This window comes from Sapajus apella, unplaced genomic scaffold (genome assembly GCF_009761245.1).
Source record: "Sapajus apella isolate SASKATOON/1434 unplaced genomic scaffold, GSC_monkey_1.0 scaffold67, whole genome shotgun sequence".
NCBI lineage: Eukaryota > Metazoa > Chordata > Mammalia > Primates > Cebidae > Sapajus > Sapajus apella.
In genome coordinates, this window is record NW_022437007.1 from 1975934 (window position 1) to 2003932 (window position 27999).

The following is a 27999-nucleotide window of genomic DNA, read 5'->3' on the forward strand; positions in this document are numbered from 1 at the left end:
AATTCAAGAAAGAATTGAAGAAACATGTCCTGTCAGGTTGAAACTGATAAATGTTGCAAATATTTATTCTACTTTTTTTTCTTTAGAATAACTCCATTTTATACTGTATACATAGACATATCCAGATGGAGGCTATATTTCTCAGCCATCACCCCACCTATCCTCCTTGCCTAAATGCAGCCACTTTTTGGAAATTGGGATTTTCAAAGACCCAAACATGATAATTTTCCAGGGTACTCAAAATAAGGCTAAACTGCCTACTTTCACCCTTTGGTATGATCAGCCTGGGATTACGCAGGAAATGCCATCAGTATATTTTCAGGAAGAAATAGACTAAATTATGTCCCAGATGATCTGGAGATCACTAAATCTATATCTATTTATTAGCCAAATTATTTTACATAAAGAGAAATTCTTGAGACTAATTTGGCTCATTTATTATTTGCATGTCTTGATGCTTAATGGTTGGACATGACAAACTATCACCATCCAGGAAATCTTTCACCTCTAATACAAAAAATTTTCATGAACTTTAAAATGATGATACAGAAACTCCTACTAGAGTATCTGTAAGAAAACCCAACTGAAAGTATCAGGGTTAATACTTCAGTTTTGCTGCCCAGTGGTTGGTACTGGAACAAACTCACTTTCCTGCTAAATTTCTTGTGTTTTTAATCGAAGAATCAGCCTGGGAACTAAACTACCAACTGAAATTTCCAACTTATTCACACAATTTCCTGATTTTTGCTGTAGTGCCAGCAATCACTGGTCCTAACCTATGCTTAATCAAAACATACGCTTATCTTATTTGAAGAAATATATAATAAATATTCAAAAATGCACTGTATATTCCTGGAAATTGGTCCAGTCATGCACATCCCTCTTGGAATGGGCCCCAAAACAGTAACAAAAAAATTTATTTTGGTGTGACATAGTGATTGATAGGTGACCTGGATTTTTAAAAAAATCCACATCTCTGTTTTTCCATGAAATAACACCTAAAAATTATCCTTGAAAAAGTGTCCATCTTATGTGCACTAGTTTAGGAAGAATGGAATCTGACACAAACAAGGACAAAAATATCCTCTCCAATTTCAGACTGAGAACATTAGTTAATGTGAATTCAAAAATCCCTCATCAGAAATCATGCTGTGATACAATATAAAAGGCCAGAATGAAGAAACTAGTTTTAGCATCCACTCTGGTACTTAGAAGATTAATGGAAATAGATCACCTATCTCTTTGAAAGGCTTTGCAAATTATGAGTCACAGATACTGGTGCTGAGGCAATTTTCCAACCTAAGGACATTGGAAAGGCTTTGGTAAAACCACTTGACATACAAGGAAAAGGAATGGAAATTTGAGGCTTTCAGATTTATTATGAATAGACATATGCAGTTGATATTCATGATATTCATAGGATCATTCCAATAAACCCATTCTATGGATCATTTTAGTTTGTCTGAAAGTGACAGAAAATTCTGCATAGCATTAACTTAAAAAAACAAAAACAAAGCTGCAATTTGTTTTTTTGATCACCTAGATAAAGGCCAAGTAGGCTACTCTATTTTTACTAGGATCAATAGAAACCCGTTTATTTGGGTTTCTTTAATTTTTCTTACCAGAGTACATACACACACACACACACACACACACACACACACACACACAGTTTTTGCATGATGCTGGTTTATTATTTTTAACACAAATAGTATTATATAATACACATATTATTCTGCAATTATTTTAACACAATAATATATCTTGGAGATTTTAAAAATACTTTCTTACATTTTCTAGTATAAATTTACTACACATTTCACCATTTTCTTAGTGATGCACATTTATGTTTCCAGTTTTTTGCTATTAAAAACATAGCTGAAATCTATTTGGATGATAGATGCTTAGAAGTAAACTAATTGGAGTAAAAAGTGTATTTTAAATTTACTTTTGTGGTGTCTGTTCAGTTTTTTATATATTTCAGCATTTTAAAATATATAATGTCTTCCTGTCGAGTTTTTGGAATTGATTTTATTAACAGTTTTGTTGAAATTGTGAATAGAAAATTATTTCCTATTATATTTAAAAGTTAATTGTTGCTAGTGATTGGAAAGTTATTGGGTTTGTGTAACTATTGTATTTGGTTACATTACTGAATTGAATTATTGTTTGAACAACTTCCAAAATGAGAGTGAAGTATACTCAAGAAAGAAATTTATTTTGTCTAGTGGATGTGAAATTTGCTTCATAGCACTCAAACAGCAGAAGTATTACATTCCAGTAAGTCTGTGTTCTGCTCTGAGCTCACACCTGTGGCTGGTGAAATATTAAGTATTTGTCATTGCTGAGACCTCCTTTCCTCACCTACTTGATTAATAAACAATCCAAGTTTTTCTTCAATGCTAGAAGTTGGAGTAAGGGGAGCTAAGGTGGTAGAGCCTTACATCATGATGGTTGCCGTAATTTTTATTACAAAAAAGCTTAGCTTTCTTTTTTTGATATTCATTGACAAAACAAACAAACACAAACCCTGCTCACAATAGCGCAAATAACATATGCTTTTATATCTTAACAAGTTGTCTTGCCTCACATATTTGAAGGGCCTTTATAGTCTGGCCCACTTTATAGTCTGGCACACTTTACCTAATCTATTGTATGTGACAGTAATCTCCAGCAGAACCTTTATCTACCATCTTCTCTTGTTACCTTCTACTGCACACGGTGCTTTCACATTCATCATTTTGTGGTAATATTTTCTTCACTGGAAATACATTTTTTCTTTGGCCCAGTTGTCAAAAACTCTGGTCATGTTTCACACATTTTTATTCTTCTTAGTGTCTCAGGAGAGCTAGACCTCATAGATTTTTCAGTCAATACTTTCTGAAGTGAATGAAAATCAGTGAATAAAAATCAGGGTATTCAATGTTTGGAGCTAAGTATTCTTCTGTACACACATTCAGTACCAAATAACTTACAGAATAGCTATCAGTGCATCTGTGTGAAGCTGATCTGAGAAGGCAGTTTCTTGTTTTTTCATTTGTGATGTTGAACTGGTCTTAAAAGCAGAAGAGTGCTGAACCCTTTTGCATTCTGTTATGACACTGCTTGTGTTTTTAACAGAAGTAACATGGCAAGGGTTAAAATAGCCACAATATCTATTGGATTAGGGCTTCAGATTTAAAATAAGGCATAAAAAAGGGATGATATGAACAAAGTATGTTTATTAATAATAAGCCTCTCTAGATACTCTAGAACATAGAAATCTATCTACAAGGACCATTGAAATGAAGAACATTAAAAACGTTAACATTGCTAACTTCAATTCCTTAGACTGAATTTTACATAGCAAAGCGACAATTTTCTGTTCTGTATATTTAGGTCATGAAATAACTGTATGAAGCCAGATAGCAGATTGATTACGGTAAACCAGATGGCAGAATAGGAGGTTATCTGAGAAGACTTTTCATAAATAAATTCTTTAATTCTCTGCTGGGATTAGTGCTGTAGTGTGGAAACAGTATTTTTTTTTTCCTGTAGACTCTTGGGCTTATGTGCTATGCACAAATCCAGAAACATGAACAAGCACAGCTGTTTACCACATTCTAACCAGAGACCTATTAGAATAAGGAGACACTTCCAAGCCAAAAGCTGTATTACTAGAATAAGAAGTGGCATGAAAATTGAGTTCCTTTGGCTGGATTAGAGATAATTTAGGCTGTATAACAAAAAAGTTCTACTGGGAACATAAAACCATGGAAATATGTGAGAAATTGATTCTCAACAGATATGGTAAATTAATGTCAAGCATAATTTTGAAGAAAAATAATTCAGATCAATTGAATCAGGTGTTAGGAGGCAAAGCAGAAAAACTTTCTAAGTCAAGGAAAAAATAGGGAAGGTAGTTAGGTAAAAATTTATTTCCTTAAGGGATTTTTTCATAGTTTTTAAATAATAGCCCATCAGTTTAGCCTTGTTTTGATTTTTCAGTCACTAGACAATTTTAAATATTAATAGTGATTTAGATGTAAGCTGTACTTAGTTACAAGCATATAATGATGCAAAACTTGTGAAATACTAGCAATTTAGGTTGTGTGATAGTAATTAGTAAGATATCACTGTGAGCTACAATATCCTGATGAATTTCAATGAGACACACGAGAGAAAATTTAAAATTTTTCATTAAATGAAACACAAAATTAAGCAACCTCTATCAGATTTCTCACGATGTGGTTGTGAAATACTTTCTTCTCAGGGATTTGCAACTCACATTTTTATATCTTGCAGTTGAAGGTATTCTTTCTCCTCTAAAAATATAGAGAAAATATTATTAAGAGTGTTCCTCAGGCCAGGCATGTTGACATGCACCCGTAGTCCCAGTCCTGGAGCCGCTGAGGTGGGAGGATAGCTTGAGATCAGGAGTTCTTTGCTAGCTACAGCAACATAGCAAGACTCACTCTCAAAAAGAAAAAAAAAAAAGAAGATTTTTGGGGATTCAGGTTTTTAAAATTTAATATGGAACTAGGAGTAATTATTTGAAGCATAGTGCTTAGAATAGAGAAGGTACTTAATGTGCACACACACATACATATATATATATATATATAATATCTAATATTGAAACAAGACAATAAAGAAAACATATCTGGCAGGGAAAATGCATTGAGGTATGGCTTTTATTTTAATGTGCTTTTTGTAAACCACTGCGGAATTCTTAAAATAACTGTACATCTCATGAAGATAAGTCTAGCATATTGTTATGACAAAATCTCTATCTTTTGATCTTTGTGAACCATTATTCAGATATTATTTGTACTATCTTTAGTTTAAAAACAAATTAAGGAAGATAAGAATACATTTTAAACGTCAGTGGCTTTCAAGAGAAAGACATTTTATACCAAATAGAAAAGGCAATAAAAATAATGAACCTGATGTAGTATACAGAATGGACTGGGCATATGTTCCATCAAAATTATCTCATATAATCCTCACAACTTTTTCAGGTAGGCACTATCATTAACTTTGCTTCCAAGTGAGAAAACTGAGCCTTAGGGAGGCAAAATACCTAAAGTCATTGACTGAAAATTTAGAACTAGGCCTGTTCATCTCCAGGGATTACAAAAAATTATTCACATTCTACGACAGAAATGAAAGATATAACTGAGTCTAGGCTGTTATGATTTTTTTTTTATTTGTAACAGCCAAAACAAACTTCTCTAATTTACAGGTTCCCTAAGTTTCAATTCTGCAACTTTTTACCTCTTTATTTGATTTAGGGTATAATTTCAATCTCTTTAGCTGTACGTTGCAAAATAAGGATATGTAACATACTGAGAAGGAACAGAAAAGTAAATGTATTTATTTTAATTTTGCCATGAGTTTTTACCATTTTTCTCTGTTTCTAATTTCATCTCTGTCAATGGTAAGTGATTTAACCTTTCCTTGCCTTGGTGTGCACAATCATAAAATGGAACCCTGAAAAACAATTATCTAAATTTCTCTCTAGCTCTATGGTATATATTTTTTCTGAGCAATTTACTGTTTTTTTTTTTTTTTTTCTGAAAAACTGAACATAAGATTAATATGTAAACAATATATTTACCTTGATAGAAATATATATATATATATGCGTGTATTTTATGTTGCTCTACCATGGAAAATTATGTAGCTGAGATATGTAAAAATCATTATTTGAGGTTGTCTTAGTGCTGAAGAAAATTCTTGGGTACTTTGAAGGCTGCACAAAGAATCTTATGGGCATGGGTTGAGATAAGATTAATGGCTATACTTTAGTCGCCTGACAAAATGTATTATCTATAGCTAACGATTAGGTCAAGTTCATGGAGGGTTGAAGCAGTCTTGAGTTTAACTTTTGGCTCTGTGTCTGACTACCTGTGTGACTTTAGTCAAGTAAACTAAACTTCTCTAAGCGATTTTCCACATTTGTAAAACAGCATAACAAACTTTACCTCAGAGATTGTTTTAATCATTAAATAAGATACAAGTAAATCACTTGACCCTGTATCTAAAACATTGTGAGCATTCACTAAAAATGTGCTCCTGCAATTACTCTGTCTTCTTCATCTTTCATTACTCCATTTCTCTTGTATTATTCAAGCTTTCTGTAAACTTCCCTGCCCTTAAAAACAAGCTCAGGCTAGTACCTACATCCCTTTTACCCCTGGTTCTGCAATCTCTTAGAATAAAGCTCTTTATAAGTACTGCTCAAAACACCATTTTCTCTCTTTCGGTTACAGATCTGTAATCAAACATTCCCGCCCATTTCTCTTCTGAAACACTCTTGACAAGGTCACCAATGACTTCGATCTTGACCAGAACAATCACTTTTAGTCTTCATTTAACTTGATTTATAAGTGATATTTAGCAAATATTATTACTTTTTCCTGATGAAAACATTTTCTTTTCTTTTCTTTTTGAGACAGAGTTTCACTCTTGTTGCCCAGGCTGGAGTGCAATGGCGTGATCTTGGCTCACAGCAGCCTCCTCCTCCCAGGTTCAAGTGATTCTCTCCTGCCCCAGCATCCCAAGTATCTCAGATTACAGGTGCCCCCTTCACATGCCTGACCAATTTTTGTATTTTTAGTAGAGACGGGGTTTCACCATGTTGGCCAGGCCGGTCTTGAACTCCTGACCTTAGGTGATGCTCCCGCCTTGGCCTCCTAAATTGCTGGGATTACAGGCATGAGCCACTGTGCCCAGCCGAAAACGTTTTCTTTACTTGGTTTTACTTTTGCCTTACTGGAAGCTCCTTTTCAGTCACGTCTTTGAATGTTCTAACTTTTGAGTGTTGGTCACTGGATGTTTTTCTTCTCTATCTAGTCTTGCTTCCTTATTTCATTTCCTGATCTCTCTCTGTCTTTCTCTCTATGTCTATGTTCTCTCTCCAACTCTGTTAGTCTGTATGTCTCTATATGTCTGTCTCTCCTGTTTCTCTGTCTCTCCGTGTCTATCTGCCTGTATACTCTTCTGTTTTCTCTCATGCCACATGTCTAGTTTATCATATATCTTGTCGTTTGCACAGTCAATATATATTCAGAATTTGCCCTCTTCTCACTTCAAGGGCTACCACTTAACATGAAAACTCTTGTTAGCTCTTACAGGACTCCTGAGATAGCCCTCTGCTTGTTTTTTCTACTAATGGTCAAGGTAATGAAAGAATAAATGATAGGTAGGAGCTATCATTATTATGTTTTAATATAACAAATATTTAACTATAAACATGAAGACAATTGGCACTATATTTTGAAAGCCCATCCTCTGCACCTCTAATGGAATTATTTCTTCCTGGTTGGAAGTGTCATTCGCTTAGTCATTTAATCAACACGTTTTTTAGCAGGTGCTTATTATTCCATAGGAGTTGCGCTTACAAGATGAAAAAAATGACTAATTCATATAAACTATCCTCTGGGGATTTTTCTCTAGTAGACAGTATGATATCATTCGAGTATCCACAAAACATGAGACAAGAATGCTTGTGATTTTCTTGAGGGTCTATAACTAAAACCAGTAACTGGTGTAAAGGAAATCCATGATTGTGAATTATGACCTTTGGAGATCGCTAACTCCTGCTTTAAGTATTCAACAAGGTGGCTCGTGTGAGGAATATTGAATCAGTTGGAAGTAGTACAAACAGTATCAGCCAAGGAATAAGAGCACAATGTTAGATGCTTGCTCATTTAGTGACTGGGCCATTTGCTGCTAACAGAATGCAGCCCCTGGACTATGGAACAAGGCCTGGACCCCAAATCAGCAAAGACTTGGTTATAAACAGACACTGATGTTCTCAGCTGGAGAGGGACTGCTAGTTAAATGTCTTGCCCCTCGGGAAAATTGATATCAACAGGAAGTAATGCTGTCAGAGGCAGCAATTTCGAACTCTGCAGGCAATGCTACATTTCTTTTTAAATGTTATTTTTTAGAACATAATTCTGGAAAAATTATTGTGCCATTTTAGATATCACAACTTTGGTCTTCTTAATTTACAAGCATTTCATTATTTACTGTATGAGAACCTCTCATTTTGTTAGTCTGTTCTTTGAGATATTCCGATGTGTTTTTTGTTCACGGTGGTTTTATGTTGTGCTCTGGTAATTATAATCATGAACAGTAGGTGCTGTGGAGCTTTGTGAACTGTTAAATTGGGTGTCTTGAGAAAATGGTAATTATTTTATTGAATACAAACAAGTCAGCACTTAGAAGGCTCTCTAATGGCACAGTTTCAGTTGGTTTCTACATCCTAGATATAATTTATTCCCATTCTGGAAATATTATGTACTTAGTTGTGTTTAAAATAAATTTCATACTGGAAAACTAATTGACAGCTTCAGATGCTCTATCTAAAAGGTAATAGCATGTTCTGGCATATGGCAACCTAATTATTTTAACTTCTGAGGAGAGTGTAGTGGACACCTTTTGATTTTCTCTTCAAACTTCTTCTCCTTCATTCTTGGATATGGTAGAGGCTTACATAGCTTACACAGCTACAGTTGTCCCCATTATGGTGCCCCATGCCCCTGACTACTATTATTTGTCCAAAGATAGACAGCGTATTCAATTTGGACCAATTACAATACTTCTTAGAATTTAACATTGGGCAAAGAGCATCTCAGTTCTTTGGAAGTGAACATTAGCAATATTAATAAGACCATTGGCATGAAGGCTTATAAGCCAGTAGGAAAAATCAAATTGCTTAGATAAAGAGGATGCACACAGAAAACCAAGGGCAAGAAGTGAAGAGAGTACATCCTGGCAAGACCTTTGATTCAGTCGTCTTGTGGCCCAGCTGTATTCTGACCTTGACCAAGTTAGTTTACATGTGCCAATTAATCCTTTGCAGGAAACTGAGTTGACTAAGATGGATTTCTATGTTTTCAATTAAAATATATCTAAAAATGTGGCAAATATGATTTTTTTCTCATATCTGTATTCTTCCACATTCTTGCCTACCCATACCCCACATGTTAATTCACACAATAGCCGCATGTATTCGGTCCTCTCTTTATATGTGAAAATAAATGAATAGCATAATTCTGGGCTGATATTTTAGATTAAATTTATTTGCTAGAAATAGATTTGCTGGAACCACATTGACGTAATCCTTCTTTCCTCATAGTTTCCCAAATACTCTTTATGTCTTTTTCCTCAACACTTGGCACAAGTGTTTTCTATTTAAAAATATACTTTAAATAATATGCTCTTTATCTAGGGTAAAACGGTGCCAAATAAAGTATACATTTGTGACGTGGGTAAATGAAGTTAGACGTTCTAGATAATTCAAGCAAAAAGATTTACTTTTTTAAAATCATTGGTATATTTAAGAAAATAAGTTTGGGTTGGTTATCTATTGAAATGTTCAAGGTTTCAGAGAACTTAATTCCATTAAAAACCATAAATAAAATTTTATTTAGCCAAAAAAAAAAAAAAAAAAGAGCTGACTATATAAGAGTAACTGTAGGTAGTATTTATGTGCCACATAAGGTAGTTCTGGTCAACAACAAACCACCTATACAATGCTGATCCCACAAGATTATAATGGAACTGAAAAATTCCTAACACTTTGTCATCTCGTAGCAGTCATAAAGTCGTAGCACAAAGCATTACCTTTTCTACGTTTAGACGTGTGTAGATACACAAATACCATCATGTTACAGCTGCGGACAGAATTCAGTACAGTGACATGTTGCACAAGCTTGTGGCCTAGAAGCAATAGACTGTATCATATGACCCACATGTGTAGTTGGCTATACCACCATCCAGGTTTGTGTAAGTAGACTCTAAGATGTTTGCACAATGGCAAAATCACCTACAGATCCATTTCTCTGAATGTATCTCCATCGTTAAGCAACGCATGACTGTGTATGGTATTACTTGTTTTGTTAATATGTACATAAATTAAAGAGGGAGAATTTTTGATAAACCTAAATAAACATTGCTTAAGCATTACTTCCATCAAAGGTGTAAATATTAATTAATTCTTGTGAAAGGATGCTTTAATTGCCCCTACTAATGGGTGATGATCCCCACATCAAACGACAAAGTAAAACTAATTTTTTTTTTTTTAACATATAACCACTCCCAACTGGCTTGTTTTATTGGAGAAGGGGACTTAGAATAAAGAACATGAGACAGCTGGGATCTGAGGCTGGGAAGAACCCCCTTCCCTCCCCATACATGCCCACGGCACCAAATAAAAAATAACCAACTATGGGAGAGCAGCCAAGACAGCGGCTGGGGCAGGGGAAGGAGACATGGAACTCGAGGGCAGCGGTGAAGAGACCATGCGTGTGCTGGGAAGGCCCAGAGGCAGCGGTGACACGAACAGCGCCAAGTACAAGTCTCTGTGTCTTGCCGGGGTTATGTACAAACATAGAGATGAGGCCTTCTTTCCTCCTGCTCTCCCTTCCGCTCTGCGCTGCTCGCTGCGGTCCCAGCTCCTCTTTCCACAGGAGGGCGAAGGGAACGGGGGATGAACAAGTCATCACCGAATTGCAATCAGACCCACTTCCATCAGCTTCTGGATCTTCTGTGCTATTACAGGATTCTTTAAGTGTTCGCTGAGTGCCTGGGGGTCCTTCTGCATCTGTTCCGGGATAAGGCGCATGGCTGGGTCACTCATGATCTGCTGCACCTCGGGTGGGCCATGGCTCGTCGCTTCACATCTTCCGGGCTGTCATGCCGGCTGTACTGCACCATCATACATGCTGGTAGCCGTCTGCCGCCTCCTTACAGCTGGAGTCCAGGTCGAGCGCCTTCTGGTACACATCCATGGCTTTGGTGTGGTCCTTCATCGCTTCCAGGGCAGCGGCTTTCCAGGTGTAACCCTTGATGAAGGTCGGCTCCGGCTGGATACATTCCTCACAGTCCTTGAGTGCCAGCTGGAACTCCAGAAGTTTGGTGTAGCAGGCAGCTCGATTACTGTATAATTTGGCATCTTTTGGGTTCCTTTTGATGGCTTCTGTGTAATGCTTCATGGCCTGGGGATAGTCCCCTTTCTGAAAACACTCGTTGCCTTTGTTCTTCTCCTCCAAAGCCAGGTCGGGGTTTATGTAGGCCAGTCGCTCTTGCTCCTTTAGTGTTTTCTCTGCCTGCTGGCATTTCTTGAGCACATCTGGGGTTCGGTGCTCTGCCAGAGACTTGTTATAGAAATGGATGGCATCCTTGTACCTTCCTTCTTTGAAGAAGGAGCTGCCAATTCGAGCATAAGCTTTGGCAATCTGTCGATAGTCTTCTCGGTTTTCTCTCCCCGCTTCAATGGCCTTCTCACAAAGCTCCCGACACTTATCGTAGTCGCTCTTTCCAAAGCATGCCGCTGCTTGCTTGATAATGTAAGGCATGTTGGGGGGGTCCAGCTCCTTGGCTTTGTCGTAATGCTTCAAGGCTGTGTCAAAGTATTTCTTCTTCTAGGCATCGTTCCCCAGCTCCTTTCTTTCAGTGCCTGCTTCTTATTCTCTGGAAGGCCTTCTTCCATTGGCTCTGGCTTGGTCTGCTTTTGGGGAGGGGGTGGTGGTGGAGGTGTTGCAACCTCTTCCTCCTCATCCATGCTGCCCAGATCGACCCCAAGGAGGACACTGAGAGTTGTCATGATCCGGGGATCTTGTAGTTTCGTGCCCAGATCGGAAGGCTTGTTTCGCAGCTGCTCTACCAGCTCCTGGTAGGTGGGATCAGGGAGCAGTGTCCTTGTCCTGGGACCACTCTCCAGCTTCTGATACAGATTGAGCATGTTGAAAGGGTTCATGGATTTTCTCTCTGCCAACCTGGCCTCCATATTCTGTAAACCCTCTTTCAGCTGACGGTTATTTGCCTCGTGGTTTAAGCCCTCCTCGTAGGTTCGCTTGGCTTCTTCAAATCGGTTTAAGAACTCAAGAGCTGCTCCTTTTTGTGAATAGCCCTTGCCCCAGTCAGGTTTTAGGCCGACAGTCTTGCAGCCGTCCTCGTAAGCCTTGTGGTAGTCTCCTTTCTTGGCATAGGCAGCAGAGCGGTTGCTGTAGAGGCAGTGGTTGTGGGGATCCAGCTTAATGGCTTCGGAGTAGCACTGTAAGGCAGCATCAATGTTGCCTGCACTCAGGGCGTTGTTGTCCTTCTCTTCCAGCTCATTGACCTGCTCCATAGTGCAGTGCAGCCCGGAAACCCCGTTCAACAAAGTGAAACTAATTTTTATCCTTCCTTTCCTTTCTTCTTATCCCTTCTATAACGGTTTTATTTTTGTACTTTATACTATAGGCATTTTTGGACATAATATATTTTTCTTACTTGATTATAGGGACTTTAGGAAGGAATGCATGAACACATTTCTACACATTCGGAAGTAAACTATGGTGGACACATATGATGTTCAGTAAATGAAAAATGTTGTTATATTTACACTATAAATTTAGCAAGTAAAGCATATTCAAATTTGACCAGATAGTACAGATGGTGAACAATGGGTAGACAAGACCTGCTTGGATCTGTGCCTACCACAGAGTAGGGTTGAATAAATATTTGTTAATATAATCAAGTGTGTGTGGGAGGAGGTTTAGAGAAGCATGGGTATTGGGCTATGTCAACAAAAAAATGGAACAGGAATAAAAATAGCAGTAACAATTTAAAAATTCTTCTCTATTTATTTTCCTAGTAGGTTTTTCTTCAGTATGGCTAGTTTTCTAAAGAAAAAATAACTACATTAGCTTTTATGTTCCCATGTGAATTCTTCCTTTTAGAGTAATCACTTAGGGAAACTTGCTGCACAAAATATTTTTGCAACTTCTTTTAGAATTAATATCTTTAGAATTCATAGTACTCTTTAAAGCAAAAATCTTAATCTTCATCTTTTGAGAGTAGAACTGATTCTTTTTGGAAAATGCGAAAAGTTGTTTTTAGATGAAGGCTAGTACAACTTTCAAGTTAGGTAACCCCATGCGGGGTTAAAAATAAGATGTGGCTAAATACAGTTTAACTTTATTATATGGCTCAAAGATTGCTCAAAGAAAATATAAATGGGAGTTAAAATGTGTTGTGATTAGCAGTAGTCACAAGACAAAGTGCTTACAATGTGTATACTTTGAATATTTATTGGATGTTCACCTTGTGGTTTCCTTATTTAGATTTTTACCACACCAATTTTCAAATGAGATTGGAAACAGTGAATTTATGGTATATTCATTTTAAAAGATCAGAAATGTCAGAGAGAATTATTTATGCTCTGCTGATATTTCATTTTCTTCTCTTGTGTTCTAACTAAGAGATCTCCTGTCACAAGAACATATTTTACAATTAGTGGAATCAGAATTAGTATCCTAAAATGACTCCTCTCATGATAGTTTATTCCCTCATTGACAGTGTCAGTTTGCTGATTGAGTTAAGTCAAGATTGCCCTGGAAGAAATGTTCTTGGAACTCCCTGAGGGAAGTTCATACTTTCCTATGGCAATTCATGATGTAAAGGCAACTGCAAGCAGCTGACTGTCCACTGGGAGATGTTGGCTTGTTTTCTCAGGCTGGTAGGATTAATGGTATTTCCTGATTTTATTGTGAAGTACAAAAATGCTGCTGCTGTGTCTACAAAATACCTCCTTTTCTTTTTTTTTTGAAAACTTCTTTGTCATTTTGCTGGAAAAACAAAAAGGCTAAACTGTTTCAAGTGTTAACAAGAATGTACAGTAGGTGGAAAGACCACATGTCCTTTAGAAACGGAGATCGAGATTCTGAACTAACTTTAGTTGCAAGGATGGGAGGAGACACAAGTATTATCTATAACTTAAGAATACTTATTTCAAAAGTCAGACTTAGTTATCTTGCTTCCTTCTATCCCAGTGTGTCTGCTCATGCCTTGACATGCCTCTGAGAATGGGGTTTAGGCATATTTTAGTTTCCATAAATGAAAAGTTTGAAGAGATTTGTAGAAAGCTTGAGATAAAGTAGCTTGATCTTTATCAAACACACATGTAGTTTACTTCTAAAAAGCGAGTATTTCAAAGACAGAAATGAGTTGAAAAGATGTCAGTCTTGATGAAAGGTCTTATTCTCATATGTCACAAGCCCATTCTCTTTCCAAGCTATTTCCTCTCTGTTGTCAGCTCCATTTTTCTCTCTTTGATGACTACCTTTCTGGGAGTTACATATAATTTTGATTTGGGACTTACCTTTCCAGTCCCTTCCAGCTCCAGTTTTCTTTAGTAACCAAGTTGATTATCTTGGAATCACTTAGTTCACATACCAGTGAAAGAAGTATGACTCAATTAAGGTTTTTAAGTCAGGCTGTAGATAGTGATTAGCCATGGTGGAAGGAAGTGGGCACTGGTGAGTCACGTGAGAGAAAACATGTGTGCCTACAGTCTCTACAGCTTTATCTGTCTCTGTAGTGAGAATCATGTGATGGACAGCTTCTCAGAGAAGGGATAATAGGTCACTAGGTAATATAAACAAATGCACTATAAAGTGCTAGTAATTTTCATCTATTGAGATATATGAGATGCTGCCATTTAAAAATTGGGGTCACCTCTGATAAAATAGACTTTAAAGCAACAAAGATCAAAAGAGGCAAAGAAGGACACTACATAACGGTAAAAGGATCAATGCAACAAGAAGAGCTAATGATGCTAAATATATACGCACCCAATACAGGAACACCCGGATACATAAGACTTATAAAGAGAATTAGACTCGCACACAATAATAGTGGGACACTTCAACATCAACATTAGACAGATCAATGAGACAGAAAATTAACAAGGATATCCAGGACTTGAACTCAGATTCGGAACAAGTAAACTTAATAAACATTTATAGAACTCTCCACTTTAAATACACAAAATATACACTCTTATCAGCACCACATCACACCTACTTACAGGTTTAAATGAAATATTGGTTGGCTGTTTGTTTGTTATTTTCTTCCCTCATTTTTTCCTGTCTCCATTACTAAGCACAATTATTGGCATAAAAGAGGTTTTCAATACCCATTTTTAGACTGCATTCTAGCCTGGGCAATAAAGCAACACTTCTGTACTCTCTCCCTCTTCCTCTTCGTCTTTCTTCCTCTCCTTTATTCTTTTTATTTTTTATTTATCTTTCTTTCTTTCCTTTCTTTTTTTAAAACAAAAAAGAATATACGTCTATTTTGGAAACGATGGGGGCAATTCTGGAGTAAAAAAGGCTGCAGAATATAAGGATCTAAGAGGAAATAAACTTTATTTTTGAAAAAAAAAAAAAAAAAAAAAAAGAAACCACACAGTTGAGAGCTAGTAAGAACAGAGAGTATCTCACATGATCTTGCTTTTCCTGAGACTCCAGTCTTAGAATGAAATGTGTATTTTGGCAAGACAGACATGCACATATACAAATGCCTTCTAAATATCCTGTGCAGAGGCATCAACAGGTGAATCTCTATGGACTTGTCTCTATGTGTTCAGTAAGAGACTGAACATATAAAAGGTCTGGTATTAAGCTGCGTTGTTTCTGGGCTTTGTCATTCGGTGTGTCTGGGCAAGTTTTATACCCTCTCTGGGCCACAGTTGTTCCTTTGCAAAGCAATAGGTTGAAACATGTGCTCTTTAAACTCCTTTCCAACCCAAAGAGGCTCAGAATCTCTAATTTTTCCAACGAGGGACACGAAGCCCACTATCCCTGTGACAAAAGAGTTAGTTGACTGCTTACTTTGGGGACCTGAGGTTCATTTTTTCCCATAAGGAACCTTTGAGTTTACGAAGAGCCATATCAATGTGCCCTGCAAGAGGGCTAGAAGCCTAGCCCATTCTCTAAACCCCAACCAGATGGTCCAGGAGATAAGAACTACAGCTAGGGGCCTGCTTTCTTACCTACCACTGGAGACCCCACTGACAGAAGACACTGGTTAAAGCAGAAAATAAAATAAAATAAAATAAAATAAAATAAAATAAAATAAAAATTGGGGTTACAAAAATGTTCTAACTATAATAAACCCAAATAATTTTTTAAGTAATGCTGAAAAGAAATTTGAAATGGATAGTCAAATGAAATGGCAATACATCTAAAAGAAAATTTGGAGATGAAACAAAGTAAAACAAAGAAACAAAATATATAGCCAGGAACTAATCAAATAGGAATTTGTTTTAATAAATAAATCAGTAAATTTACCTCTTAACAGGTAGAGAAATAGAATGTATAATCTGAAAGTTATAAATATGTTTAAAAGAAAACAAAACGAATTTAACAGATGGTTACAGCATAAAAATTAGCCTTAAAGTTTAAACTAGAGCTTTTAAGTCAAACTTTAGGGACATATTGAGGGACTGTGTTAAGCAAAAAAAACCTGTCTTCCTGGGTCCACAAGAGGCATGGTTTCAAAGGCAAGAGCTCCCCAGCGCCTCCATCTATGCCCCTATTGGGGAACCTAGAGTTCTTTATCTAAATTTCCCGGGTGCAGTAGGTAAAATTTCAGGCGTGGTCCTTTATTTAAAAAGATTGTGCCAAAAGCTCTGGTAGGAAGGGCCTCTGTTGTGGGCCAGACAGCCAATCTGATATCAAAGTCAAAGATCAATCACTCCAGCTAACATAACTCCTCTCATTGGACAAAGACATGAATGGGATGGGAATAATTTCAAAGTTAAAACCCCACAGCCCCTTACCTGTGCGGATTTCCCTGTCTGGGATCCCCTCCCACAACAACGTGGGAGCTGTCTTTCCCTCTCTACTTGTGCGGATATCCCCTTCGGATTCCCCTGCCATGGAAGCCTCTCACTCTCTTTCTGCCTAATAAATCACTTTCTGCTAAGCTCTTTGGGTCCGTGATATTTATATGAACAGTAGGCTCACCAAACCTCCTGGGTCTTTTCCCCATTCCTGGGGCAAGTGAGCCCAAGAACGTGGGACACCTAGTTACAATATTTGAGTCTTCTTTAATTTATTTAATTCTTCACTAATTTAATCCTGATTTCATTTGCCCATTATTTGTGGTTTTCTACTTCCCTCTTTGTCTTTCTTCTTCCTTTATTTTTTCCTTTCTTCCTCTCCCTCCCTTTTTTTTTTTTGCTCACCACTTCTATCCAAATTCAGGAATCTATTAATACATTTTTCTTCTAATGGTCTCCTAGCCTCAAGTTTTCCCTCTTTGAAAAGTGCCTCCAGAGAAATATAACCAAGGCACATATACCACCTATGAAAGTTGTCAGAATTAAAATGGAGTCACTTGTATCAAACGCTAACAAAAATAAATAAAACCCCAGGAGGTTAGAAATGGAGGGCCCTAATACACATACCAATGATGAGACCTAAAGTCTTTGTAATAGGTCTTATCATTGGTATGTGTATTAGGGATTATAAAGCTCTAAAGGGCTCTTACACACATACACCTTCTAACAAGAACTTTGGCAGTGATTTTTAAAACTGCAGTTACCTGAATGTACAAGAGCAATTACCTGACACTCTGTCTCCACTAATGAATGGCGTCAATTCCTGCAAGAAGCCTCTATAACCAATGTTTGCTTTGTTTCAAAACAAAATATGTATACTTTTCCCTTTTGCCTTTAAAAGCTTCTCTTTGTCTCAACTTCTTTAGCCATGCCTATGGTCCCCAAAGCCCACATATCCTGGATTTGCAAATCACCTGCATATTCCCAAATAAACTCAATATGTTTGCAGAATTTCTTTCTGTAATTTAGATTGTCACACCATACCAGGTTTGCATTTAAAACTATTTTATGGCTTCAGATTTTCTAGAGCCTCATTATAACTCCAAAACATATTTTTAATGCTTATTCAGAATCAGAGCTTGACTGCATGGGTAGTCTGATCTTCTGCTTCCATGTCACTTATGTATCACATATCCCTTGAAACACAGGACACAATTTCAAGACTCCATGCTTTTGCTCCTGTTATTTTCTCTGTTCTTCATATTTTTCAGCTGATTGAAATCCCAGTCTTCAAAGTCCAAGTCACTTAACTTTTCTTTGTGTAATCTTCTACAAAGCTTTCCAACCCTTCTCTCCATACCTTGTCCCAGACACAATTATTTTAATTCCCCTATTCCCATCATATTTATGCCTCCATTAAAACACTGTATTCAGTCTTCTATATGGTTTGATGTATGCATGTAGGTTAGATTCTGAAATACGTAAGAATAGCATCTCTGTGCATAGCCAACATCTTGCACATAGTAGGTATTCAATAAAATGTTGGGTAAGTATACTAACTTGATACAAACTACAGTCAAAATAATCAGCTTAGTAGCCAATGTCTCAACTATATAAATTATGAGATTTTTGTTTAAAAAATGAATGTTTGAAGGAAAAATTAATTACTGCTCCAAAAAGAAATACTTCAAAGTATGCTAAAGAATTATTAATATTGTATTAGGCATTCATGCCATATAATATTCTAATAGAGTCTACTGAAACTTTATGTCATTCTTCATGACATAAAGTTACCTAATACACGTTTCCTTTTGTGTATCTTCATAGACAGTATGACCATAAAAAATACATTAAATATTTTATTCACATATGCAATACAAAAAACCACCTAAAGATAGAACTAATAAAGCTACTAAAAGAACATATATGCCATTTCGAATCCTTAGAGACAAGATGTTAATTTAATAAAACTTTGAAAAAATCTTTAACCTGGAGCCATTAATGTAATTATTTTTCAAAGTGATAAAAATTTTATGATGACCAATGTGTTTAAATTACTTTTATCTCCACATTTGTGTACATTGTGGATATTCATAAAGCTGGGCAACTATATAATGATTAATGTTTTGAAATGACTTTTAAACTGCACATTATGTACCTTATTCCAAGTCTCTTAAAATGATTGCATTTAAATTTAAATGACTTTAATAAATTCAGTTAGATTAATAAATCAAAATTTAAATGGAAACTTTTAAAACCCTAGAAGAGCTTTACTTAGATTGTATTGGAACCCTTTCTTAAAGTGTGTAATTTCTCTCACATTTATCAGAATCACTTTAGATACTGTTAAAATGTAGATTCCTGGGCTTCCATCTCAAGATACATATAATTAGACTCTGCTAAAGGTGACATGCCTTTGAAACCGTGTTTTTAGGAAGATCCACGTGGGCTTCTATACATTACAGTTTAAGAATCACTGATGGTGACAAGATTATAACCCCAAACTTTAACACAGTTTAATAATCCAAAGCATTTTTTAAACATCTCAGTGTGGTTCTGCACTCATGGGTTATCCTTTCTTGGTAAAAATTGCATTGATTAATAATCACCATTCAGGTAATTATTTGAATGCATTTACCTCTGTGCCAAGAAAAGAATTACTTCCCAAATAAAAAGGCACTGAAACCTTCTCCTAAGTCTACTAAGACAATCAGGATTCCCAGAATGGGACTGATTATAAAGGCTCTATACAAAGTCAGCATTGTCTTTTATTTTTAAACCCGTTGGAGTAAATGTAGCCGTCTGACTTTTTTGTTGTTGTTTATAAACAAAAAAATTCACATTTTAGATCTGAGTAAAAATTATCCTCATATGGTCTCTCTCATTATTTAGGTTTTAATTTCCTTAGTTAACCAAGAAGATACCTCATATATATTATGATTTTTGGCAATTTATGAGCAGATGTAATTTTATTTTCTGTGATCTTTCAAATTTTTCTATGCTGGATAACCTAAAAATAAACAAAAACTTTCTTAAAAGGAAAATAAGGTGTGTAAATATTAATTTTGAAAATGTTTTCTTTTTAATATTGTTGGTTCTTATTCTTTATCCAAAGTACTTATTATAATATTTTTAGTGATATACAAGTTAGAAAAGTGAAGTGTTTTGTGAGTTAGTGTTTCAGATTTTAGTCTCATTTTTATTAATACAGTTTTGATCTTTTGTTGTGGATTACTTGGTTTTGTTCTATTTCACAATTTGAGATTATGTCACATTTCTCTCTTTCATATTTGATAAAAGATTCAAGTAATTCAGTTCTAGCAATAATCACAATATCTTTTCATTCATTTTTTTTTTAGCTAGCTAATCTAGTGCTGTGGCTCTCAATACATTTGGTTTCATGATCCTTTTTACAGTTAAGAAATTTTATCTGTATTAATAATTTTATAAATTAAAACTGAAAAAACATAAAATACTAAATAAGCCCGCTATATTATATATAGTTATTAAAAATATAATTTCTTTACCAAAAATGTGTGAGAAGAGTGATATTATTTGCAAATCCCTTAAATAGCTGACTTAGAAGACATTTGGTTCCTCACATCTGCTTCTGCATTCACACTGTCATGATAGCGCAGCAGATAGCCTTGGAAAAGTCCACATTACTCTTGTAGAGGGTATGAGAGCAAACAGCAACAAAATTCAATATTCTTACAAAAACAATTTTCATCATAGACATCCTACAATGATTTGGGGACTACTGAGACCATACTTTAATAACTGCTGTTCTAGAAAAGCATACATTGGAGTTCAACATATTTCGTCTCCCTAGAATATTAATGTCTACGTAAAACTCACTCCCTTCTGTTCTGAACTCTTTATACATTTCACTGGCACCACAAAATATAACTCTTTCTATGGAGCACATCTCTTGGGACCCTTTCAGATGTTTAGTTACTAATATTCCCAAAGAACTTCATGATTCAGACAAGCTAAGATGGACAACTTGATCTGTTAATATGTCTTTAGGTAAATATTTTAAATGTGGAGGTCTTCATACTTGTTTAATTGTAAAATAAAGTATTTGAACTAAACATTCTTGTTTTTCCTGCATATGAATAACTTTTTGATAATGTGACTTTGATGCTCCAGGAGAAGTAAAAGCTATTTAAGCAAATGCTACCATAAAGAACATTTATAAAATGATTACATCCTGAGTAGTGAAAACTCATCACATTATACTTGGTGTGTTAGTCTGATCTTCTATTTTTCTTGAATTGTGAAAGCCATATTTGTATAGAAACACTAATAAAAAAGAAATTGTACAGAGAATAATCATGAGAGTAAAAGGCCTGGAAATATTTTTCGAGGATAATTTAATCCTACTCCTCCAATTAACAATCTGTCTATATTGATATAATTTATGTTTCTCTAAAAGTTAAAGCAGTAGAAAAACAAAAATGTAAAGCAAATGTATTTTCCTCCACTAGCTTGCTATTTTCCAGATGTAATCGCTACTTAGTTTCTTGTATATTGTTATGTAAATTATACTGGGGATGTCTGTATGTATACTGACATGTTCTTTCTTCCTTCCTTCCTTCCTTTCTTCCTTCCTTCCTTTCTTTCTCTTTCCTTCTCTTTTTTCTTTCTTTCTGTTTCTCTCTTTCTTTCTTTCTCTCTTTCTCTTCCTTCCTTCCTTCTCTTTCTTTCTCTCTCCCTCTTTCTTTTTTCTTCTCTCTCTCTCTCCTCTCTCTCTCTTTCCCTCCCTCTACCAATCTATACATCTACCTACCTTCCTACCTAAATCTCTGTTTGAGATTTTGTTTCCTTCACATAGAAGGAAAGAGACCATGCTAGTTGCTGATGATACAATTGTGACCAAACAAATTGAACTTTCATTCTTATGGTGTTAAAGCTTATAGGCAACTAGAGGTACTTAGCCCAGAGAAGATATAAGTGCTTAATAAAGGAAGGACTTCTGAAATGATGCTGTGAGGAATTTGATGAGCTTGTTCTCCCATATAAACAATTGGAAAAAAATGATAAAGCAACTAAAATTCACCACCTCACAACTTTGAAAATTAACCAAAGTCATTAAACAAGCAAGATCATTTATCTGTGAGAAACTACCAAACTTTTATAAAAAGGCAGGGCCTATGGTATTTTAAAATGTGGTTCTAGTTCTATCAATCCTCCGTCTCTAGTTCAGTGGTGTGGTAGCTTATGAAAGCTCAATAGCCTTGCAGCTTAGAGTGAGGAATGATCTCTTTCACTGTTATTTTAAAATTTCCATCTCCTAAGTGCAGTCAATATGTTGTCTGTACCAGCAACTTCTTGGAAAAATCTCCATCCCCAGAGTATTGTGGCTATTTGGCTTGACCTAAAGCTTATAGCACAGTGCAAAAGCCCCATCCCTTGAGAACAGCAATCTGAAAATAATATCAGTTTGCTGGAAATATCCAAACCACCTAAGACTGTGATTTCATTTGGAGAAATAAGAGCCTGATAACAAATTTAAAAGAAAGTCTTAAAGAACTGAATGACCATAGGGGAACTTGGAAACAATTCAGTGTAAGAGCCCTGGGATCAGGATGGCTACACTCATAGCTTTCTGCATGATCAAGAAAGACCTGAGAAAGGAAGAGGTCCCATTACTCACCTATGTCTAAACTTGAGGCCCTGTGCAAATAACAAATAAGAAATATAACTCTTTTGTAGGCTGCCTAAAATTTGAAGAGATGCCTTCTCATACAGTTTCCCTTGGAAAGGGTTAGTAGACATTCAGACAAACTTAACTTTTTTGAGTGACCACTGGCTGACTACTAAATTGTAATGACCTAGATACGAACCTGAGGAAGCCAGGCTTAGTAATAAAGCGACAACTTAAACAAATGCTAGCAGGGAACTCAGTGGCCACACATGCTGCAGGGAATACAGAATTGACAAAATAAGTTCAGGAAAAATCATTAAAAAAAATAAGCAGCAACCAGTTAAGTTCTATATATACTACTATAGTTATAGTAGAAACTATAATAGCAACAGCAACAAACCCTCAGATTAGGGAAAGAATATGATACCAAAGTTGTTGCAATATAATATATAAAATATCCAGTTATCAACCAAAAATTGTGAGACAGGAAAATCCGTCATATGTATAGAAAAAAAGGCAGACAACAGAAAATATCTCTGAGGATGCTCAGATGTTGTACTTAGTAAACAAGGACTTTAATGAAGTTATTATAAATGTATTCAAAGAACTAAAGGATGCCATGACTAAAGAATTAAAGGAGAGTGTAATGATTATGTCTCACCAAACACAGAATATCAGTAGACAGAAATAATAGAAAAGCCAACTTTATTTGAAAATAAATTTTAAATTTTATTTAAAGCTGTGGAGTTGAAAACATAGTAATTTAAATGGAAAATTCACCAGAAAAGATTAGCAACAAATTTAAGGTGGTGGCAGAAACAATTATTTAACTTTAATATATATCAGTAAAGATTTTCTAGTCTGAGGAACAGAACAAAATTAAGAAAGATTGTGAACCCAGAAGTATTGGAGACAGGTTTCAATATACTTAGAATGTTTATTTTGCCAGGGTTAAGCACATGCCCATGACACAGTCTCAGGAAGTCCTAATGACATGTGACCAGGGTGGTGGGTACAGCTTGTTTTCATATTTTTTAGGGAGACATAATACATCAACCATTACCTATTAGATGAATGTTGGTTCAATCTGGAAAGGAAGGGAAACTTGGAGGGAGGGCTTCCAGGTTGCAGGTAGATTTTAAAATTGTCTGATTGGCAGTTGGTTGAGAGTTAAGTAATTACCCAAAGAGCTGAAATCAATAGATGGGAATGTTTGGGTTATAATATAAGGGGTTGTGGAGACCAAAGTTTTATTATGTAAATGAGGCCTCCAAGTAGCAGACTTCAGAGAGAATATATTGTAAATGTCTCTTATTAGACTTACAGTCTGTGTTGATGTCAATGCTGGTCTGCTTTTCCTGAATTCCAAAAGGGAAGTGGGTAAAATGAGACATGTCTGCTTTCCTGCTCTGTTATGGCCTGCATTAATTTTTCAGGTTAATTTTGGAATACCCTTGGCCAAAAGGAGGAATCCATTTAGATGGTTTGTGGAGGGTGGGGGAGTGTGGGAGGTAGGGCTTAGAATTTTACTTTTGGTTTACAAGATAAAGAGAAAACTGTGAGATATTATCAAGCACACCAACATAGACATAATGAGTGTCCTCAAAGGAAAGAAGAAATGGAGATGGGCAAAATGCTATATAAAGTAATAATGACCAAAAACTTCCCAGATTTAATGAAAAAAAAAAAAAAAAAAAAAAAAAAACAACAACAACATGAATCTACACATCCAAGAAGCTCAATGAACTCTAAGTAGAATAAACTAAAAAAGCTCTATAACCAGAGTCATCATAGTCAAATTGACAAAAGTCAAAGACAATAAGAAAATCTTGATAGCAGCAAAAGTAAAATGGCTTATCGGCTCAACAGATAACTTCTCATAAGAGTCAGAAGACAGAATGATGACATCTCGAAAGTGTTGCAGTGCCTGCATCTAAGAATTATATATTCAGCAAAACTTTCCTACAAGAAGAAATAAAGATATTTTTCAGATAAAACAAGATCTGACAGAACTCACTGCTAGCAGACCTGCCCTGCAACGAATGCTAAAAAGAGTTCTTCAGGCTGAAATAAAAGGACATCAAATGGTAACTTGAATCCACATGAAGAAATAAAGGCACTACTAAAGGTAACTGCATAGGTAAATAGAAAAAGTAATATAAACTTTTCTTTGTAACTCTTGTATTCCTTTACATGATTTAAAATACAATTTATAAAGCAATAATTATAAAACTGTGTTTATACATTTATAATGTATAAACATATAATAGCACAAAGGATGGAGGAGGAAACAGATATATTGGAGAAAGGTTTTTACATAGTACCAACATTAAGTTATTAATTGAAATACACTATTTTCTATTAAGATGATAACTGTGATCCTCAGGCATCCACTAAAAAAGCTAAGAGAGGCAGTGATGTGTTTGAAGTCAGCCATGTTTTGATTGCCATATATAAGAGACACTATGCTTTATTTAGATCAGCAACTTCCAACCTTTTTGGTACTAGGGACCAGTTTCAAGGAAGAAAATTTTTCCACAGATGTGGGTGGAGGGGTGTGGTTTCAGGGTGAAACTGTTCCACCTCAGATCATCGGACATTAGATTCTCTTAAGAAGTACACAACCTCACATGCACAGTTCACAATAGGGTTTGAACTCCGATGAGAATCTAATGCTTCAGCTGATCTGATGGAGGTGTAGCTAGGGCAGTGATGCTCTCTCGGCAGCTGCGCACCTCCTGCTGTGCAGTCTAGTTCCTAACAGACTATGGACCAGTACTGGTCCACAGCCAAGCAGTTGGGGATCCCTGCTGTAGATCACAGAAAAAAAGATTAGACACTTGAAGTAAGAGGTATGGTGGCCATAGGCTCTTGACCTTCTAAAGGTTCACTAAAAGTCACTGAAATGAGGCATATTGATTAATAAGAGAAAAGGCATAGTAATTTATTTAACACGTATACGTGTGAGCTTTCAGAATGATGACCCTACTTCCCGATACAGTATAGAAACTTACATACCATCTTGAGGCCACAGTGAAGAATGCAGACTCAGAGCATGGCCAAAACAAGTAAATCAGGTTAAAGGCAAGAAAGGAAGAAGCTTGATCAGCAACGATAGCCTTATTATGTAGACAAAGTCTCCCTCAGAGAGAATAGATAGAAAATATTACTTTTCAGACTTCAAAAGGTGTCAGACTCAATCTCTTCTGGATCCAGGTGAAAGGTATAGAAAGGGGTGGCATTAATGTAGATTCTCTACAGATGGCAGCTTTTCCCCACTTAAGACATGCAAGACCACTTCTGTCAGGGTGGCCAAGTGACAGCCGTTTCAAAATATGTCAAATAAATGCATTTTGGGATAAAATATTTTAATTTTCTTCGCAGGAAAGCAGTTTTAACTCCATTACAAAAAGAGATTTTTAATTATTAGAATTGTTTGCCAATGAAATGTGCTGTCGAGAAAAAGATTGATAGGGTGAATGATTTAGTATTATTTAGATTTGAAAATGGAACTTCTAATGCCATTTTTGGTTCTTAAGTTTTAAGGAAAATTAGAAAAGAATAAATGTCAGTAGAACCTCATTAAGACAGTTCTGACATTTTAAATAAAATAGAAGAAAAATCCATGAATATTAAATCCCTGTTTCCTTATCTTTCTGCAATATTTGCGATATAAATTTCTTTCAGGCATCTTGTCTTTTACATGTCATTTAACAGTTGAATTACCTTACTTCCTCTAACCATGTTAACTTCAGTAGTTGATCTAAAGCACATGTATTATTTCAGGCTTCCCTCTAGCACTGTGCTAGGTAGGGTATCTCTAGATTTATCTTATCCTGATTGCTTTGTTTTCTGGATTTAAGGCATTTTTCTTTCTTATTTTATTCCATTTTAATGGAACGTTTTCTCCCAGAGCTTCCTGAAAACGGCTGCATGCAAGACATTTTTGTTGTTGAGATTTTTCATGTCTGACATGCTTTTATTCTAGTTTTACCTTAAATTGATAATGTGAATTAGTACAGAATTCTAATTTGAAAAAAAATGTCTTAGAGTTTGAGTGCACTACTCTATTATCTCCTAGCTTTTATTGCTCTTCTTAACAAATTTAATCATATTATTAATTTTAGTCTTGTTTTGAAAATGAAATTTTCCTGTGATTTTCAAGATCTTCTTTCACCCTAATAGTCTAAAAATTTGCAAAGGTACTTATTAGTTTGGTTTTATATTTGTCTGTTTGCACGGTCATAAGTGGGCCCTGTCTGTCTACAATTCAAGTAGTTCTGAAAATGTTTCTTGCATTATTTTATTACTGATTAATTTTATTATTAAATTTATTAAATTTATTATTATTAATTTTCTTTCTTTGTTGCTGTTATCTTATTTTAGAACTTCTGTGTTGGTTCCCTCTGGACTGTTCTTCAATTTTTACAAGAAACTGCCTTAATATTATTTTATTATAGTTCTGGGAGATGTCCTCAGCTTCATTTTTTGGAACATTTTTTAAAAAATTATTTTTATTTTTGGCTATTACATTTTTAATACCTCACACTATTCTCGTGTACTTTCAATGGTCACTTTTTTTTTTGTTTTGAATTATATCATTTTCCTATTTAGTAGTTGCAATAACTTTTTTTTAATCTCCTGAAGATATTAACTACATACGGTTTTCTAAATTTTTTCTCTTCCTTTTTAGTTTATGCTTCTCCAATTATTTCTTTTATTTTTTAATGTACTTTCTATATTTTATGTGATAGTTTTTTATTTTTTACAAATATCTGGTAATTTTTTATTTTTTGCTTCTATTTAAGAGCAGAACAGTAAAATGCTTGTTTGGAAGAACTGCATGCATGTTGACTGGGTTTCCTTGAAAGGTAATCACACTGGATGGTTCTTTGCTATCCCTCATCATTTCCCCATCTTTAGATTTCTCTATCTTTGTTGTAGGAAAACCCCGGTTCCTGTCACATGGCCAGAAAAGATTAGGCACGCAGACACTTTGAAGGGTAAAAGGATATGGAATTTAGTGGGTGAAAAGGAAAAAAGAAAATCAACACAGCGAAGTGACAGGGGTTCCTGTTAGCAGGCCCCCATCCACAGATTGAATCCTAGGTTACCACCCCAGAACAGGAGAGGCCAGACTCTGCCCCGCTGCAAATGGGGCAAACTTCCTGTGGCTCCACCCTGTACTCTGAGGGCAGGCCACCTGGGGATTCTCCAGGGAGCTCTTTTTTCATGGCTGTCTCACCTTGATGTGGCCAAATGTTCATCTCTAACTCACTGTGGAGGATGGAACGAGCTTGGTGGTCAGAGTTCTTGGTGTCTAGTGTGATAATATGGGGACAAACTCAGAATCTCAGACTTGGCTTGAAAATTATTTTTTTCTTGAAGGTATTTGAGATTCAACAGATGCATAATAAAGTCTGCTTGGAACTTCCCTTATCTGGCAAAAAACAGCAACTTCTGAGAAATGAAGCTGCTATAAATGCCCTCTCCAGGAGACTGTTAAGGCCATCATGAAGATAGAGAAACCACTGCAGCCATATAAACAAATAGAATAAAAAACTTCTCATCTTCCTTTGCTCTCCTAGAAACCTATTTATCTTTTCTAAAGAAATCTATTTGTTCTTTTTGGAAAAGGCTCTAAGCTTCTAACTTTAACCATTTCCTGAGCTTTTTTGTAGGCATCCTTATGCATATGAATGGACCTTTCCCCCTCTTATTAATTTGTCTTTTGTGAGTTTAATTC

At 35.7% G+C, this 27999-nt stretch overlaps 1 long non-coding RNA gene and 1 pseudogene across 1 annotated transcript; both read right to left on the reverse strand.

The window, feature by feature from the left end:
- Positions 1 to 4415: 4415 nt before the first annotated feature.
- Positions 4416 to 16787, reverse strand: LOC116530458. Its single transcript, XR_004260011.1, has 3 exons — positions 16714 to 16787; positions 6396 to 6401; positions 4416 to 4426 (listed from the first exon to the last, which is right to left on the reverse strand). It is a non-coding gene; the product is annotated as an uncharacterized LOC116530458 (long non-coding RNA).
- LOC116530456 lies at positions 10445 to 12124 on the reverse strand (annotated as a pseudogene).
- Positions 16788 to 27999: the final 11212 nt, after the last annotated feature.